At 44.5% G+C, this 17,032-nt stretch overlaps 1 protein-coding gene and 1 long non-coding RNA gene across 3 annotated transcripts in view; one reads left to right on the top strand and one right to left on the bottom strand.

Annotated features, from left to right (window-relative positions):
• Positions 1-17,032, bottom strand: part of LOC140730248 (uncharacterized) — a 36,817-nt gene that overhangs the window by 15,556 nt on the left and 4,229 nt on the right. The window contains exon 2 of the long non-coding RNA XR_012099547.1: positions 11,889-11,984. This is a non-coding gene — a long non-coding RNA (uncharacterized lncRNA). The remainder of the gene's footprint in view (positions 1-11,888; positions 11,985-17,032) is intronic.
• Positions 1-17,032, top strand: part of hivep2a (HIVEP zinc finger 2a) — a 244,696-nt gene that overhangs the window by 9,437 nt on the left and 218,227 nt on the right. The gene's annotated exons all lie outside the window — the stretch shown is intronic.

Consider the following 17,032-nt stretch of genomic DNA (forward strand, 5'->3'; position numbering starts at 1 on the left):
GTCTTGTAAAGACACTGCTCAGAAGAAGGCAATGGCAAACCACTCCTGTAGCAACGTTTGCCAAGAACATCATGGTGAAAAACCATGATCACTGGTGTTGTATGACAGGGCGCATAACGATGATGATTAAATAGAGTGGCATGGAATTATAGTTGTTAACGTAACACTCTACAGCATCAACTGTAAGATCAGGGTTCAATTCCCACCACTGTCGGTAAGCAAATTGTACATACACCCTATGATTCACACTTCATCTCATGTTCTCGATATTTATTGCTTATTTACTCATTTTAATTATTTCTTTCTGTTTGCATTTGCACAGTTTGCTATCTTTTGTACACTGACTGCCCAAGTCGGTGCGGTCTTTCATTGATACTAACATGGTTATTACTCTGTTATGGGTTTATTGAATATGCCCGCAAGAAAATCAATCTGCAGGTTGTTTATAGTGACATATATGTACTTTGATAATAAACTTACCTTTGTGTGGCTTTCCTCCGAGTGCTTCGGTTTCCTTCCATGTTCCAAAGATGCACAGTTAGAATTTGTAAGTTGTGGGCATGCTATGTTGGTGCTGGAAACATGGCTACCTTGCAGGCTGCCTCAGTCAATCCTCACTGATTAGATTTGATGCAAACAGTGCATTTTACTGTATATTTTGATGTATATGTGACAAATGAAGCTGATCTTTAATCTTTGCTCTTTATAACAGTGGGGTAGAAGCTGTCCCTGGGCCTGGTGGTACGTGCTTTCAGGCTTTTGTACCTTCTGCCAGATGGGAGAGGGAGAAGAGAGAGTGCCCAGGGTGGGTGGGATCTTTGACCGAGGTAGTGAGTGGTGTAGCAGAGTCAATGGAGAGCGGGCTGGTTTGTGAAGGGTGCAGATCATGTGTAAATGGAAGGGATTATTTTAATTTGATATCAGGGTTGGCAAAGAGATTGTGGGCTATTGTAGGCTCCTGTGCTGTGCTGGGTTATGTTCGATATGCAAGCTTTACCATCCCATTGCTCACATACTAACTCAAACCTGCTTCAGCTGAACCAGTGGCATAGTGAAAACTGTTTCTCTTTTTTAAAAAAAAACTGTGGTGAAAATAAAACCCGTCCCGCTTTCAAAGTTAAAGTTCAAAGTAAATTAGCATAGTGGTTACCATGATGCTGTTACTGGACAGGCCAATCCAGAGTTGGGAGTTGACTCCATTGCCTTCTGGAAGGAGTTTCAGTATGATCTCCTCATGACCCTGTGGGCTTCGTCCCGTCCCAGGAGCTCTGATGTCCTCTCACATTCCAAAGATGTACTGGTCAGTCAATTAATTTATCTTTGTAAATTGTCCCATGATTAGGCTAGGGTTGAATAGGTTTACCGACAATGTGACTTGTTGGGCCAGAAGGGCATGTTTCACACTGTATCATGAAATAAAATAAAAAATAATAATTTATTATCAAACTGCGTACATGTCACAATATACTACCCTGAGATACACTTCCTTGTGGGCATTCACGGTAGAGATACAGAAATACAACGGAAACATTAAAAAACTGCACACAGAGGGTCAGATATCCAATGTGCAAAAAAAACCAAACTGCAGATACAAAAAAAAGTGAGAATAATATTGAGAAATAATATTAAAAAAACTCTGATACTAAAGCACACAAATGCCACTTTATGACCGACCTGCATGCCAAACAGTGGCAATCTTGCAATGCTCCGAGGCTGTAATAAAGTCAGCCCACGTGGTATGTGGCAATAAATAAGGTTCCCTTCAGTCGAAGTCTCACCACTGGGAAAAACTTTGCTCCTGCCTGTTTTGTGCTCTTCACTCAACAAGTGAACCCTTGTAGGGAAGGAGGGTGTTGGGGCCACATTGGCAGTCGTCCACAGTGATCGATTGTGAACACTCAGCATGTCTATGTGTGTAAATGTTGTGCTGAGACCTTCTAGGGAGGCAGAGCACGCAGGCGCTTAGAAGTTGTCAGTAAAGTAGTGTTGACCACGCGGTTCATGCAGCACGCGTCCCTAGTGTCCGCTGAAAGAATTCATTCAGCTCATTCGGCTTAGAAAGAAATCCTCGGTCATACTGAACATAGAACAGTACTGATGCATTTCACTGTATATTTGATGTACGTGTGACAAATAGGCCTAATTCTTCAATCTTAGTGAATATTGTAGAGAGAGTGCAGAGGAGATTTACAAGGATGTTGCCTGGATTGGAGGGTGTACCTTATGAGAATAGGTTGAGTGAACTCGGCCTTTTCTCCTCAGAGTGACGGAGGATGAGAGATGACCTGATAGAGGTGTATAAGATGATGAGAGGAATTGATCGTGTGGATAGCCAGAGGCTTTTTACCCAAGGCTGAAAAGGTTAATACGAGGAGGCATAGTTTTAAGATGCTTGGAAATAGGTACTGAGGGAATGTCAGGGGTAAGTTCTTCATACAGAGAGTGGTGGGTGTGTGGAATGCACTGCCGGTGGTGGTGGTGGAAGCGGATACAATAGGGTCATTTAAGAGCCTCTTAGATAGGTACATGGAGCTTAGAAAAATAGAGGGCTATGCACTAGGGAAATTCTAGGCCGTTTCTAGAGTAGGTTACATGGTTGGCACAAGATTGTGGGCCGAAGGGCCTGTAATGTGCTGTAGATTTCTATGTTTCTATGTTCTTTTCTCCTTGATCAGTCAGACAATAGAGAACAAAGAACTTTCCAGCACAGTGCAGGCCCTTTGGCCCACAATGTTGTGCCAACCTTTCGACCTACACTAAAATCAATCTAACCCTTTTCTTCCACGTAACCCTGCATATTTGTTTTCATCTATGTGCCTATACATGCTGGTGTTTATGTATTAATGTACATTTTATTCCATATCTGTAACTTAACTTTTTTTAAATATATAATTCCCTCTTCTCGCTGGTGCTGGCGGTGGGGGTGGTGGGGTTACAGGGGCCTCAGGACCTGTGCCACCAGGTTCAGGAACAGTTATTACCCTAGGACAATCGGGCTTTTAACTAGAAGGGATAACTTCACTCGCCCCAGCACTAAACTGTTCCCACAACCTATGGACACTCAAAGCGAACTGTTCAAGGGGAAAATGAGGGGGATCTTCTTCACTCAGAGGGTGGTGAGAGTGTGGAATGACCTACCAGTTAAAGTGGTGGATGTGGGTTTGATTTCAGCATTTAAGAGAAATTTGAATAGATACATGGATGGGAGAGGAATGGAGGCTGTGGTCTGGGTGCAGGTCAATGCAACTAGACCGATTAATAGCTCAGCATGGATTAGATGGGCTGAAGGGCCTGCTGAAGTGTTTTACGACTCCAAGTTTTATATGCTAACTCTTCACTCCTATTTTGTATGGTAGTCTTTTTATTGGGTTTTTTTTAAGTGACCTCTCAATCGTTTTATTTTCTCTGCACACACATTTTTTGTGTGTGTTTTTGTGAAAATGGATGCTTGCTCCTTCAGTCTAGCCTATGTTGTACAATAACAGATTTTTAAAAAATAGATGCAACAATGTCACTAGTCTTGGCAGCCTTTCAAGTTCCCGATGGGTGAGCTGAGATTTCCAAACATCTCGGGGGAACCTCTGGCAGCTAGTGACACATTCCTGGGAATCTCTGGCAGAGGGCAAGGCATTCCTAGGAAACACTGTCAGATGTTGTCATGTTCCCAGGAAACTGGTAGGTATCGGCAGGTTCCTGGAAATGTCTGTCACGTGTCAGCTGGTTCCTAGGAATCGGTGGCAGGTACCTGCCCAACGCTAGGATTCTTTGGAAGACGATGACATGATCCTGGGACACCCACCCTCCCCTCCACCTGTCCTCAGTAATCTGTCCCTCCTGGCAGACACCAACACATTTCAGATTTAGATTTATTTATCTATTTAGCAACGCAGCAGAGAACAAGTCACACTGCCCAGAAACCCATCAGTATACCCTAGGCTAATCACTGGGCAGTTTATCGTGATCACTTAACTACTACCCGGTGTGTCTTTGGACTGTGGGAGGAAACCAGAGCACCCAGAGGAAACCCACGCACACAGGGGGAAAAAAAAGAAAAGAAAAACTTTCTTGCAGATGACGCCGGCATCGAACTCGCATCTCCAACGCCCCGAGCTGTAATACCCTTAAGCTAACCGTTATACTGTGATAGCTCCCATTATTTATCACATCTACATCAAAACATACAGTGAAATGTGTCACTGGGCTGAGCATCAAACACAACCTAAGGATGTGTCGGGGGCAGCCCGCAAGTGTCACCGCACTTTCTGGCACCAACATAGTTTATCTACGATGCTCGGTGGAACAGCACAGAGGAAACAAGCAGCAAAACAGGCCCTTCTCCTCCATCCCACTAACCCCCACCCACGCATCCAGTCCTCCAAGCCCCGTTCCAGGCCTCCAGCCTCTCGTGAACTCAGAGACTTGCAGTCATGGGCCTTCGGACTTTCCCAGTGGCCTCAGACACTGATGCATTTCTGGGAGACTCTGTCAATTGCTGACATATGCCAAGGGAATGTGTTATATATTGTCATATGGTGTTGTGAACTGTCTCCAATAATATACTAACTTCAAACAATAGAAGATTATGATGTGTATAAGGGACAAGGTTGATCTCGGAGTAGTTTGACTAAAACTGCTACAAATATCCTCCATGTCTAAGAGTCAAAGAGCACTGCAGCACACAAACAGGCCCTTCAGCCCGTCTAGTTGATGCCCCCCAGTCCCATCAATTTGCACCTAGGACACAACCCTCCAAACACCACCCACCCATGTGCCAATCCAATCTTCTCTTAAACGTTACAATTGAATCAGTAGCCACCAGTTCTCCTGGCAGCTCGTTCCACACTCTCACAACCCCCTGAGTGAAAATTCCCCCTCAGGTTTCCCTTAAATATTTTACCATTTGCCCTTAACCTTTGACTACTGTGTGTGTGCATCTATGGGAACAAATAAAACAGTTGGTTTTGGGCCAGACCTTTCATCAGGACTAGAAAGGAAGGGAGAAGATACCCACAAACCACTTCCTCTGGCATATACTCACCACCCTCTGCATGATAAAATTGCTCCTTGGGTCCCTTTTAAATCTTTCCCTTTTCACCCTAATATTCTCTCTAGTTTTGAACTCCCACTGTCCTGGGGAGAGGTCTATCTACGCCCCTCAAGATCTTATAAACCTCTTCTGCATTCTGCAGCACGGTAGTGTAAGTTAGTTCAGTGGTTCTCAGCACCAGCTGACGATCACCGACCGGGGTTCAGTTCCCGTCACTGCCTGTACACTCTGCCTGTGACTGTGTAGGTTTCCTCCGGGTGCTCTGGTTTCCTTCCACATTCCAAAGACGTACACTGAGGGTTCGTAAGTTGTAGACGTGCTGAGTTGATGCTAAAGGCATGGTATCACAATCCTTGCTAATATGATTTGATGGGAAAAAATGCATTTCACTGTATGATTCAATGTACTTATGGGTACATCGACATTTGGATTATGGATGATAGAGAAATGGAGGACTGTATAGGAGAGAAGGGTTTGATTGCTCTTGGAGTAGGTTAAAAGATTGGCACAACATTGTGGGCTGAAGGGCACGCACTGTGCTATGTTCTATGTTCTGTGCACGAATACAGTTAATCTAATCTAATTTAATTTAGAGATACAGCATGGTAACAGGTCCTTTCTGGGCCAATGAGGCTGCACCACCCAATTCCACACAGGTGAATAATGAACTGACTAACCCGTACTTTGGAATGTGAGCGGAGGAAACCCACGCGGTGACAGAGAGAATGTACAAACTCCTTACAGACTGGGTCGGGAATTGAACCCCAGTCACTTGCACCTTAAAGGGATGCGCTAACCACTATGCTACAGTACTGTCTAGATCTCTGAATCTAATCCTACCATCAGAGCCTGGCCATCCTCTCTGCCATGGTGGCGTAACGGTTACTGCGAAGCTAATATGGCTCCGAGCGTCGAAGTTTGGAGCTCAGTTCCATTGTGGAGGTGCAGCTCATTGAGTTGGAATGGCCTGATCTGCACCGGATCTCTAAATAAGCTCAGGCAATCTAGTCCTGGCAACATCATTATTAATCTTCTCTGCACTCTTTCCAGCATAACCACATCTTTCCTTAGACGAGGTGACCAAGGTACAGTGTATTCCTCACCAACAACTTATAAATAATGTACCAACTTGTGTCAGAACTGCCATAACATCCTTGAATAATTTGAGCAAATTTGTCAAGCCTGACTTATCTTTCACTAAACTATGTTGACTGGATTTGATTATCGTTAGCTTAGTAGATACTTTCTCATATTATTGATTCTAGCACAATGCCAAGAATAGAAGTTAAACTAACTGGCCTATCATTCCTTGCCTTCTGTCTTCCTCCCTGCTCGAGTCCATGACTTTTTCCAACCTTCTGCTACCCTCTCTGAATTTATCGATTTCTGATAAACTCCAACCAATGGCTTCACTGTCTCTAGCGTTAGATCAGGGTTGCCAGGCAGTGCAGCTTGAAAGGTCAGAGGGCCTATTCTGCACAGTATCTCAATAAATAAATAATTCGAATTGAACTTTGAACTTTTTATCCCCTGCAATTGGGATTTTTACAAATTACTTCCTATTATTTGAAATGAGCCCATCCGTGATCTAAGGGATATTGGGAGTGTCTGACTTGAAACCAAAAATTACTTAATATATCTAATCTACTATTTCTGTTATTAATTCACCAGCCTTGGTTGTCTAGAACTCCCACACTTACCAGAGCTAATTCTTCCTGTTTACATATCCATGGAAACTCTGTTTGTTTTGATATTGCATACAAGCTTTCTCTCAAATCAGTTAATGAATCTTTGGAATTCACTGCTCTGGAACACTGAGGAGGCCAAGTCATTAAATATTCAAGGACTTTTTTCCCCAGAGCATAGGAGGCTGAGGGGGATCACCTTGTGGAGGTTTATAAAATCATGAGCGATATAGATGAGGTGGAAGCCCTAGTACACCTGCTTGTTAACACCTCAATGTATAAAACATGCAGACGTGGTCAAGAATTTCAGTTGTCGTTCAGACCAAAGGTCAGAATGTGGAAGAAATGTGATCTAAGTGACTTTGACCATGGAATGATCGTTGCATGTCAGACGGGGGTGGTTTGAGTATCTCAGAAACTGCTGATCTCCTGGGATTTTCATGCTCAACAGTCTCTAGAGTTTACAGAGAATGGTGTGAAAAACAGAAAATTCATCCAGTGAGGGTCAGTTCTCTGAGTGGAAAATGTTTTGTTAATGAGAGAGGTCGGAGGAGAATGACCAGTCTGGTTCAAGCTGATGGGAAGGTGACAATAACTCAAAAAAAACATACAACAGTAGTGTTCAGAAGAGCATCTCTGAAAGCACCACGTGTTGAACTATAATAGATGGGCTATAGCAGCAGTAGACCATGAATGTACAGTGGAAGTAATTTATAAAGTGGCCACACTTTGTACATCTGCAGAGACCTTTCACGCAATGGTAGTGTTTTCACAGCTAATGCCATTGGTGCTGAGAAGTTGATTGGCATGAGGCATTTTGAACACTTGTGACTTGTTCGTTGGCTCCGGCCTGCAGATAACTAAGCACAATAAGCTCCATTTGCCACCACCCGTGACTGATTGTGGCTCCAGCAATTTGTGCATGTTGCTCAAGATTTCCAGCAACTGCAGGATCTCTTGTCCCTCTGTAGGGCAGAGGGAGAGTGTCCAAAACTAGCTGTTGGGCCTGAACAATATTTGTTTGAAGGGTCAAGGGCATTAAAGTGGGTTGTGTTCAGCCATTTAGTTTGTATTTTTTTAATTGAAGAAAAGCATTTTTCTTGCATCGTCAAGGTGAATGTGTTTATCTAAAACCCAACTCATTTTTATTTGACACCTCCACTACCCTCAGACAGAAACATCCGAAGATGTTGTGAGATTATCTCTTTGCAACTAATGAGAGGTTATAAGCACAGTTTGACAGGTAGCTGAGTGCAGCAAATTGTCTTTAACATTGGCTTCCTAGTACATTGTTCAATAATGAGATACACTCAGAGGCCCCTTGATTAGGTACACCTGCTCATTAATGCAGATATCTAATCAGCCAATCGTGTGCCAGCGACTCAATGCATAAAAGCATGCAGACACGGTCAAGAGGTTCATTTATTGTTCACTCCAAACATCAGAATGGGGAAGAAATACGATCTGAGTGACTTTGATCATGGAATGGTTGTTGGTGCTAGACAGAGTGCAATATCTCAGTAACCGTTGATCTCCTGGGAGTTTCACGCACGAAAGTCTCTTAGAGTTTACCGAGGATGGTGTAAAAAAACAAAAACAAAACATCCAGTGAGCGGCAGTTCTGTGGGCAAAAATGTTTGTTAATGAGAGAGGTCAGAGGAGAATGGCCAGACTGGTTCAAGCTGACAGGAAGGTGACGGTAACTCAAATAACCACACGTTACAACAGTGGTGTGCAGAAGAGCATCTCTGAATGCACAACACGTCGAACCCTCAAGTGGACGGGCTACTGCAGCAGAAGACCATGAATGTACATTCAATGGCTACTTTATTAAGTACAGGTGGTACCTGATAAGGAGGTCACTGAGTGTAGCTGCAGTAATATACAGAGGTAAACATGTTGCACCTACTTTCCATAAAGAATGCTCAGGTGTTCACTGACCTTCAAAACACTGCCAGTTCTTTGAGCAACACACACAAAGAGCTGGAGGAACTCAGCCACCCAGACAGCATCAATGCAGGGAGTAAGCAGTCATTATTTTGGGCCTCAGAAGGAGGGGCAGTAGCCATAATAATAAGGTGGGGGGGGGTGGGGGGGAAGGCAACCAAGCTGGGAGGCGATAGATGAGACCGGGCGTGTTAGGGAGGGGGGATGAAGTGAGAAGCTGGGAGGCGATAGGTAAAAAAGATATAGGGCTGTAGAGGAAGGAATCTGATAGGAAAGGAGAGTGGACCACGAGAGAAAGAGAAGAGGAGGGACACTGGGAGAAGGTGATGCGCAGTGAGAGGAGAGTTGGAATGGGAGAAAAGAGAAAGAGAGAGTGAAGAATTGATGTTCACACCATCAGCTCACCTTCCAGCTTGTGCTCCTTCAGTTTGTCCCTTTGGTCATGTGTACAGGGGAAAGGTTGAATAGGTTAGGACTCGAGCACAGGAGAATGAGGGAGATCCGAAAGAGTTTCACAAAATTATGAGTGGTATGGATAGGATGAATGCTTGCAGGACCTTCGCATTGGGTGCAATGAACTGAGAAGTCGTAAGTTTAGAGTGAAAGCTGAAATATTTAAGGGGAACTTCTCTCTGAGGGTGGTGTGAGTGTGGAATGCCACACCCTTGGAAGGCTGCTGATGGCCTACATTGGGCTCACCAAACACACAGAATCAGGGTGGAAGCTACCAAACAAGAAGATCTCAAACATGAGAGAATCAGCAGATGCCAGAAGTCCAGAGTAACACACACACAATGCTGGGGGAACTCAACATGCCAGGCAGCGTCTATGGAAGTGAATAAACAGTCGACAGATTGGCCAAGACCCTTTCTCAGGATGAAGAAGGAAGGGGGAGGATGGCAGAATAAAGAGGTGGAGGGAGGGGAAAGAGGCTGGCTGGAAGTGATGGGTCATGTGAGTGGGAAGGGTCAAGGGCTGAAGAAGAAAGAATCTGATAGGAGAGGAGAGTGGACAATAGGGGGAAGGGAAGGAGGAGGTATCTGGGGGGAAGTAATAGGCAGGTGAGAAGAAGTGAAAGGTCAAAATGGGGGGGAATTGTTCACTGGAAGAAATCGGTATTTAGTGCACTGGTTGGAGGGTACCTTGATGGAACATAAGTCGTCGTTTCTTCACCCTGAGGGTGGCCTCATCTTGGAAGAAGAGGAAGTCAAGAACCAACCAAGGTCCTCTGAAGGGTCTCGGCCCGAAACATTGACTGTACTCTTTTCCATAGATGCTGCCTGGCCTGCTGAGTTCCTCCAGCATTTTGTGTGTGCTGCAAGGACTGTCATGTTGGACCGGGAATGGAAATCAAAATTAAAACATTTGTCCACTGGGAAGACATTTGGTGGATGGAGCAGAGGTGCTCAACGAAGCAGTTTCCCCAGTTTATGATGGGTCTCACCAGTTCAGAGGAGACTGGATCAGGAAGAACTAGACATAATAGAAGATCTGATCCCTTGGATCTGGTACTAATAATATCCCCACCTCTGCAATTAATATAATCAGCCTGCAATCACTTGGTCAATCCCTCCCATCTTAATCAGTGCTGCAACGTTAGTAACAAAGAGTCTCAACAGGTCAAGCATCATCTGTTGTGGGAAAAGGAATCGTCAACATAGAGGGTCCACACTCTGCCTCAAAATCCTGCACAAGTTTTCAACCCAAAATGTTGACAATTCTTTCCCCTGACCCATCTCCATAGATGCTGCTCAACCTGCTGAGTTCACCCAGCAGTTTACTCGCTATTACAGATACCAGCATTGGCAGACTCTCGAGTACCGTCGGGGGCAGCATGGTAATGTAGCGGTGGGTGCAGCGCTTTACACCGCCGGAGATTGGAGTTCAATTTCCATCACTGTCTGTAAGGAGTTCGTACATTCTCCCCATGACCGCGTGGGGTTCCTCTGGGTGTTCCGGTTTCCTCCCACATTCCAAAGAAATATGGGTTAGGGTTAGTAAGTTATGGGCATTGTGCGTTGGTACTGGAAATGTGGCGAAACTCGCGGGCTGCCTCCAGCATATATTAGAGCTGCATTGCTCTTTGATGTAAACAACTCATTTCGCTGTGTGCTTCCAAGTTTCCATGTACACATGATGCAGCATCTTAAGTCTCCCCATTATCCATTGAACATCTCCACTCCTGTGACTGGCTGAACTTGTGACACGAAGTGAGGGAGCTAAGTAAGGGAAGTGGTCAGGGCTGCAATGGGGAAGTGGATTTGATTTGTTATTGCTGCACGTACCAAGATGTAAAGTTTGTCCTGCATATTGTCTGTACAGATCAGATCATTACACAGTGCATTTTGGAAGGACAAGGTAAAATAGTAATAATGCAGAATAAAGTGAAAACTGCCCAAAAAAGAACAGTGCAGACAAACCAGGGTGGCAGTGTGGCGATATGTTTCTAACAAAGGAGGTGTAAGGCGCTCCTTCCTACTGCTAGCTTGCAGGTCACCCTTGGGCAATGTGTAGCGTCTGCTTATCTCCTCTGATCAGGGTCACATGAAGCCATGGGAGCAGGTGGTGGATGGTTGTACGAGCAGCTAATGCAATCACAAGTCCTGGTTATGTGACCATCGACTCTTTGAAGAGTACTGATCATGGCTGGGGTCACCCATCTTGTAAAGACACAGCCCAGAAGAAGACAATGGCAAACCACTTCTGTAGAGAAGTTTGCCAAGAGCAATCAGTCACGGTCAAGGAAAGACTGTGATAGCCCACGTCATACGACATGGCACATAACGAATGAATGGAGATAAACAATAAGGTGCAAGATCATAAGAGGTAGATTGTGAGGTCAAGAGTGCATCTTATCATACCAGGGAACCTTGTACTAGTCTGGTTACAGCAGGGTAGAAGCTGTCATTTATTGTGCAGTGGTTATGCCACTGTTTTGAAGGTGTGTATTCTGGAATCCCAGTGCAGGCAATGACATGCAGACATGGTTAATGTGTAAGGTATTTGCATAGTTGGCCCGCAGCACCTCTACACCCATCTCTTTGCCCAGACTTTCCATCAGCTGTTGGCCCTAGTGTTTCCTCAGTGTCACTTTTTCCTGAGTAATTTACAACACACCTAGGGCTGTTTTTCCATTTCACAAAAAGAAACGCTTTGTAACTGCAGGTCATTGTTGCGTAAGACTGAGAAAAGCAAAGCAATTGAATTACCGGTAGTTCCTGTTTTCCACTGAATGGCTGGGGCTGCTTCATTACGTCGATGTGCTTGTGACCAATTCTGTGCGTTTCCAATCCCAAACTCGTGTTCTGTTTTTGAAAACAGAAAATGCCACTGGTCAGGAACATCCTGTTAATCTGTAAACTATTGTTAGTCCTGTCCTGTTCTCCCCCTACCCAAACTACTCCCCCTCCTCTCACCAGGTTTCATCTATCACCTGCCAACTTGTACACCTTTTACTTCCCCCACCTTCTTATTCAGGGTTCCTCCCCCTTCCTTTCTAGTCCTGAAGGGTCTCAGCTGAAACATTGACTGTTTATTTCCCTCCATAGGTGTTGTCTGACGTGCTCAGTTCCTCCAGCATTTTGTGTATTAGTCTATAAACTTTCCCAGATCAGGGAAGAGGCTGAAATGATCATAATCAGGTTTATTGTCACTGAAATATGTTGTGAAATTTGTTGTTTTACAGCAACAGTACTGCGCAATAGACTTTTAAAAAGTTACAATAAGTTATGTATATAACAAATAAATAAGCAGTGCAAAAAGAGAGCAAAATAGTGAGATAAGACAATAAAATATAGGGGCAAAATTAAGCTATTTGGCCCATTAAGTCTGCTTCACCATTCAATCATTCCTCATTCAACCCCACTCTTCTGCCTTTGCCCCATCACCCTGACTAATCAAGAACTTATCAACCTCTGCTTTAACTAGACCCAGTTACTTGGTATCCACTGCCATCTGTGAGAATGAATTCCACAGATTCATCACTCTCTGTCTAAAGAAATTTCCCCTTCTCTCTGTTCTAAATGGACTTTCTAGTATTCTCCATGTCCACTGTACTTAGGCCTTCCAATATTTGATGGGTTCCAGTTAGATCCCCTCGTTCTTTTAATCTCCAATGAGAATAGCTCAGAGTCATCAAATGCTCCTTCCAGGTTAACCCTTTAATACCTGGAATCTTTCTCACAAAATCCTCTGGACTCTCTCCAACGCCAGCAAATCTTTTCTGACACACAGAGCCCAGAACTGCTCACAATACTCCAAATGTTGGTCTGCTACAGAGTCATAGAAAAGTACAGCACAGAAACAGGTCCTATGGTCTATCTAGTCCCATCGACCTGCACTGCGTCCGTAGCCCTCCATACCTCTGCCATCCATGTAACTATCTAATATTTTCTTAAACATTGAAATCAAGCATGCATCACTAGTGCTGGCAGCTCGTTCCACATACTCATGACCTTCAGAGTGATGAAGTTTCCCCTCATGTTCCTCTTAACCTTTTCACCTTTCACCCTTAACCCATGACCTCTGAGTGTAGTCCAACCCAAACTCAGTGGAAAAAGCCTGCTTGTATTTACCCCATCCATGCCCCTCATAAATTTTGTATACCTCTACCAAATCTCCCCTCAGTCTTCTACATTCCAAGGAACCAAGTCCTATCTGGTGAAACAAATGCTCAGCGGGTCAGGCAGTATCTGTGGTGAGAGAAACACTGAATGTTTCAGAGTGACAAGCAATCTACTGGAGGAATTCAGTGGGTGAGCAGCAGCTGTGATTATTTGCTGCTCCAAATTCCATCATCAGCACCCTCGTCTCCATCTTACCACACAAAATGCTGGGGAAACTCGGCAGGCCAGGCAACATCTATGGAGGGAAATAAACAGTCGATATTTTGAGTCAAGAGCCGCCTCCGTGGGACAGAATCAGAATCAAGTTCGTTATCGCTGGCATACAGTACTGTGCAAAAGACTTGGACACAGCCAGGGTTCCTAAAACTTACGCACACACAGTACTGTATTTGTCAACGTGGAATGGAGAGTGAGTTTGTATATCTGGCGGGAGCAAAGAATATTGAGAATGGTGAGGGTATATATAGCAGAGGTTGATAGATTCTTGATTAATCAGGGCATGAAGGGATACAGGGAGAAGGCAGATTGGGGCTGAGGAAAATTGGATCAGCCATGATGAAAATGGCCTAAATCTGCTTCTATGCGTTATGGTCTTATGGTTTATAGGTCATTACAGAATGTCTCCCTGGTGCTTCCCACTCCATGCCCCCTTCCCACTCTCAGCCCACAAAAGAGACTCATATCAGAATCAGGTTTATCATCACTTACGTATATCATGAAATTAACTTTTTTTGGGGGTAGATAGTTTTGAGGAAGGAGGGAGGTTACAGTAGGACTCATACAGATTAGGAGAATGGGCCAAGAAGTGGCAGATGGAATACAGTGTTGGAAAATGTATTGTCAGGCACTTTGGCAGAAGAAATAAAAGAGTAGACTGTGTTCTAAATGGAGAGAAAATTCAAAAATCTGAGGTGTAAAGGGACTTGGGAGTCCTTGTACAAGATTCCCTAATGGTTAATTTGCAGCTTGAGTTTGTGGTGAGGGAAGCAAATGTGATCTTAGTATTCAACTGAAGAGGACTAGAATATAAAAACGAGGATGTAATGTTGAGGTTTTATAAGGCACTGGTGAGGCCTCACTTGGAGTATTGTGAGCAGTTTTGGGCCCCTTATCTAAGAAAGGATTTGCTGACATTGGAGAGGGTTCAAAGACGGTCCATGAAAATTATTTTGGGATTGAAAGGCTTGTCATATAAAAAGCATTTGATGGCTCTGGGCCTGTATTCATTGGAACTCAGAAGAATGAGTAGTGACCTCATCGAAACATATTGAAATGTTGAAGGGCCTCAGTAAAGTGGATGTGGAGAGGATGTTTTCTGTGGTGTGGGATTCTAAAACCAGAGGGCACAACCTCAGACTAGAGAGGCGTACTTTTTGAATGGAGATGAGGAATTTCTTTAGCCAGAGAGGGCTGAATCTGTAGAATTTGTTGCCACAGGCGGCTGTGCAGACCAGGTCACAGGGTATATTTAAGGCAGAGGTTGATTAGTCAGGGTTTTAAGGGCATGGGGAGAAGGCAGGAGAATGGGGCTGAGAGGAAAAATGGATCAGCCATGATGAAATGGTGGAGCAGATATAATGATCAAAATGGCCCAATTCTGCTTCTATATCTTATGGTCTTGATGGTAGTAATGAGAAAAGAGTTGGTGAGGGTCTTTAGTGATTGACGCTGTTTTCTTGAGGCACCATCTCTTGAAGATATCCACAATGCTGGGAAGGTTGTGCCTATGAGTTCACAATCCTCTGCAGCCTCTTGTGATCCTGCGTGTTGGACCCTCCCTACCAGTCAGAATTAAATAAAATACAAGCATAGCGCACCAATGACTCTGAGAGGGAGGCTGGAGGGGGTGTGATGGATGGGTGTGCTGGCAACGATGGGTAGGAAGCTGAAATCAGAACTTCCCGAAATGCAGGTGTGTCAGGGGTTCCCAAACTGTGGTCCATAGATCCCTCGATTAACAGTAGGGGTTCATGGGATAAAAAAGGTTGGGAACTCCTGAAGTAGATCAACTGTTTATTCATTTCCATAGAGGCTGCTTGATTTGCTGAGTTCCTGCAGTGTTTTGTTTGTGTTGCTCAAGCCAATGCAAGAGTTTGCTTGAGGCAGTATTACTAACCAAAAACAAGCAGGTGAGGGAGAACTATCAAACAACAACAGAGCAGATCAGGCAACATCTGTGGAACACAGGCCAGGCTTTGCTTTTGAAAGAAAACTGCATCCTCCAAATCAACACGCACAAAATGTGGGAGGAATTCAGCAGGTCAGGCAGCATCTATGGAAATGAATGAACAGTCATCGTTTCGGGCCGAGTCACTTCATCAGGACTGGAAGGGAAGGGGAACAGTGCCAGAATAAAAAAGATGGGAAAGGAGGACAAGAGAGGGGATGAAAGGTGAAGTCAGATGGGTGGGAAAGGTAAAGGGCTAGTGGGGAAGGAATCAGATAGCAGAGGAGAGTGGACCATGGGAGAAAGGGAAGGAGGGGCACTAGGGGGAGAGTGATAGGCAGGTGAGAAGAAGCGGTCAGAAACCAGGGTGGGGAATAGAAGAGGGAATGAGGGAAGGGAAAAAAACAAGAGAAAAATATTACCGCAAGGAGAAATTAATGTTCATGCCATCCTTACTCAGATAGCTGTGGCATTCATTGCCTATGGAGGCCAAGTCATTGGCTATATTTAAAGTAGAGGGTGATAGGTTCCTTATTAGACATCATCATTATGTGCCATTTCGTATGTCACGGGTGCTCATGGTCTTTGACCATAATTGTTCTTGGCAATTTTTTCCACAGAAGTGGTTTGCCATTACCTTTTTCTGAGCAGTGTCTTTACAAGACGGGTGGCCCAGCCATGATCAATACTCATCTGGGATTGTCTGCATGATGTTCATAGTCACATAACCAGGTCTTGTGATATGCAACAGCTGCTCATATGGCCATCCGTCACCTCCTCCCATGGTTTCAGTTGACCCTGATCGGGGGGCTAAGCAGGTGCTGCACCTTGCCCAAGGGTGGCCTGCAGGTTAGTGGAGGGAAGGAGCACTTCCTCTGGTGAAATCGTATCTCCACCCCGCTACCCATTCTTGTTTAGAAACGGCATCAAAGCTTATGGGGAGAGGGCAGGAGATTGGAGTTGAGAGGGATAATAATTAATTAGCTGTGATGGAATGGTGTAGCAACTTGATGGGCTGAATGGCGTAATTCTGCTCCTATGTCTTATGGTCTAATAATCCATGATCTTTCCAAAGAGTTGGAACCCATTGGGTAGAATGGACCTGGTTTACATTTCTCACTGTTCAGTAAAGCAACCAGCGTAATCAAAAATCTTACCCTGGACATTCTCTCTTCTCTCCTTTCCGTCAGGCAAGAGCTACAAAAGCCTGAGAGCCTGTAGCACCAGCATCCAGAACAATTTCTACCCCACTGTTATAAAACTATTGACTGTTCTCCTAGGATGATAAGATGGACCCTTGACCACACAACATATGATCGTTTACCTCTGCTGCACCTTCTCTGTAGCTGTTACACTTTATTCTGGCTTCTAGCCCCCTTTCTTCCCAGTCCTGATGAAGGGACTCAGCCCAAAACATCGAAGGTTTATTCCTTTCCATAAGGACTGCCTGGCCTGCTGAGCTCCTCTAACATTTTGTGTGTGTTACACTTCATTCTGCATTGTTACTGATCATTGTTAATGATTTGATCTGTATGAATAGTACGCAAGACAAGCATATTAT

Source organism: Hemitrygon akajei, chromosome 7, assembly GCF_048418815.1.
Source record: "Hemitrygon akajei chromosome 7, sHemAka1.3, whole genome shotgun sequence".
NCBI lineage: Eukaryota > Metazoa > Chordata > Chondrichthyes > Myliobatiformes > Dasyatidae > Hemitrygon > Hemitrygon akajei.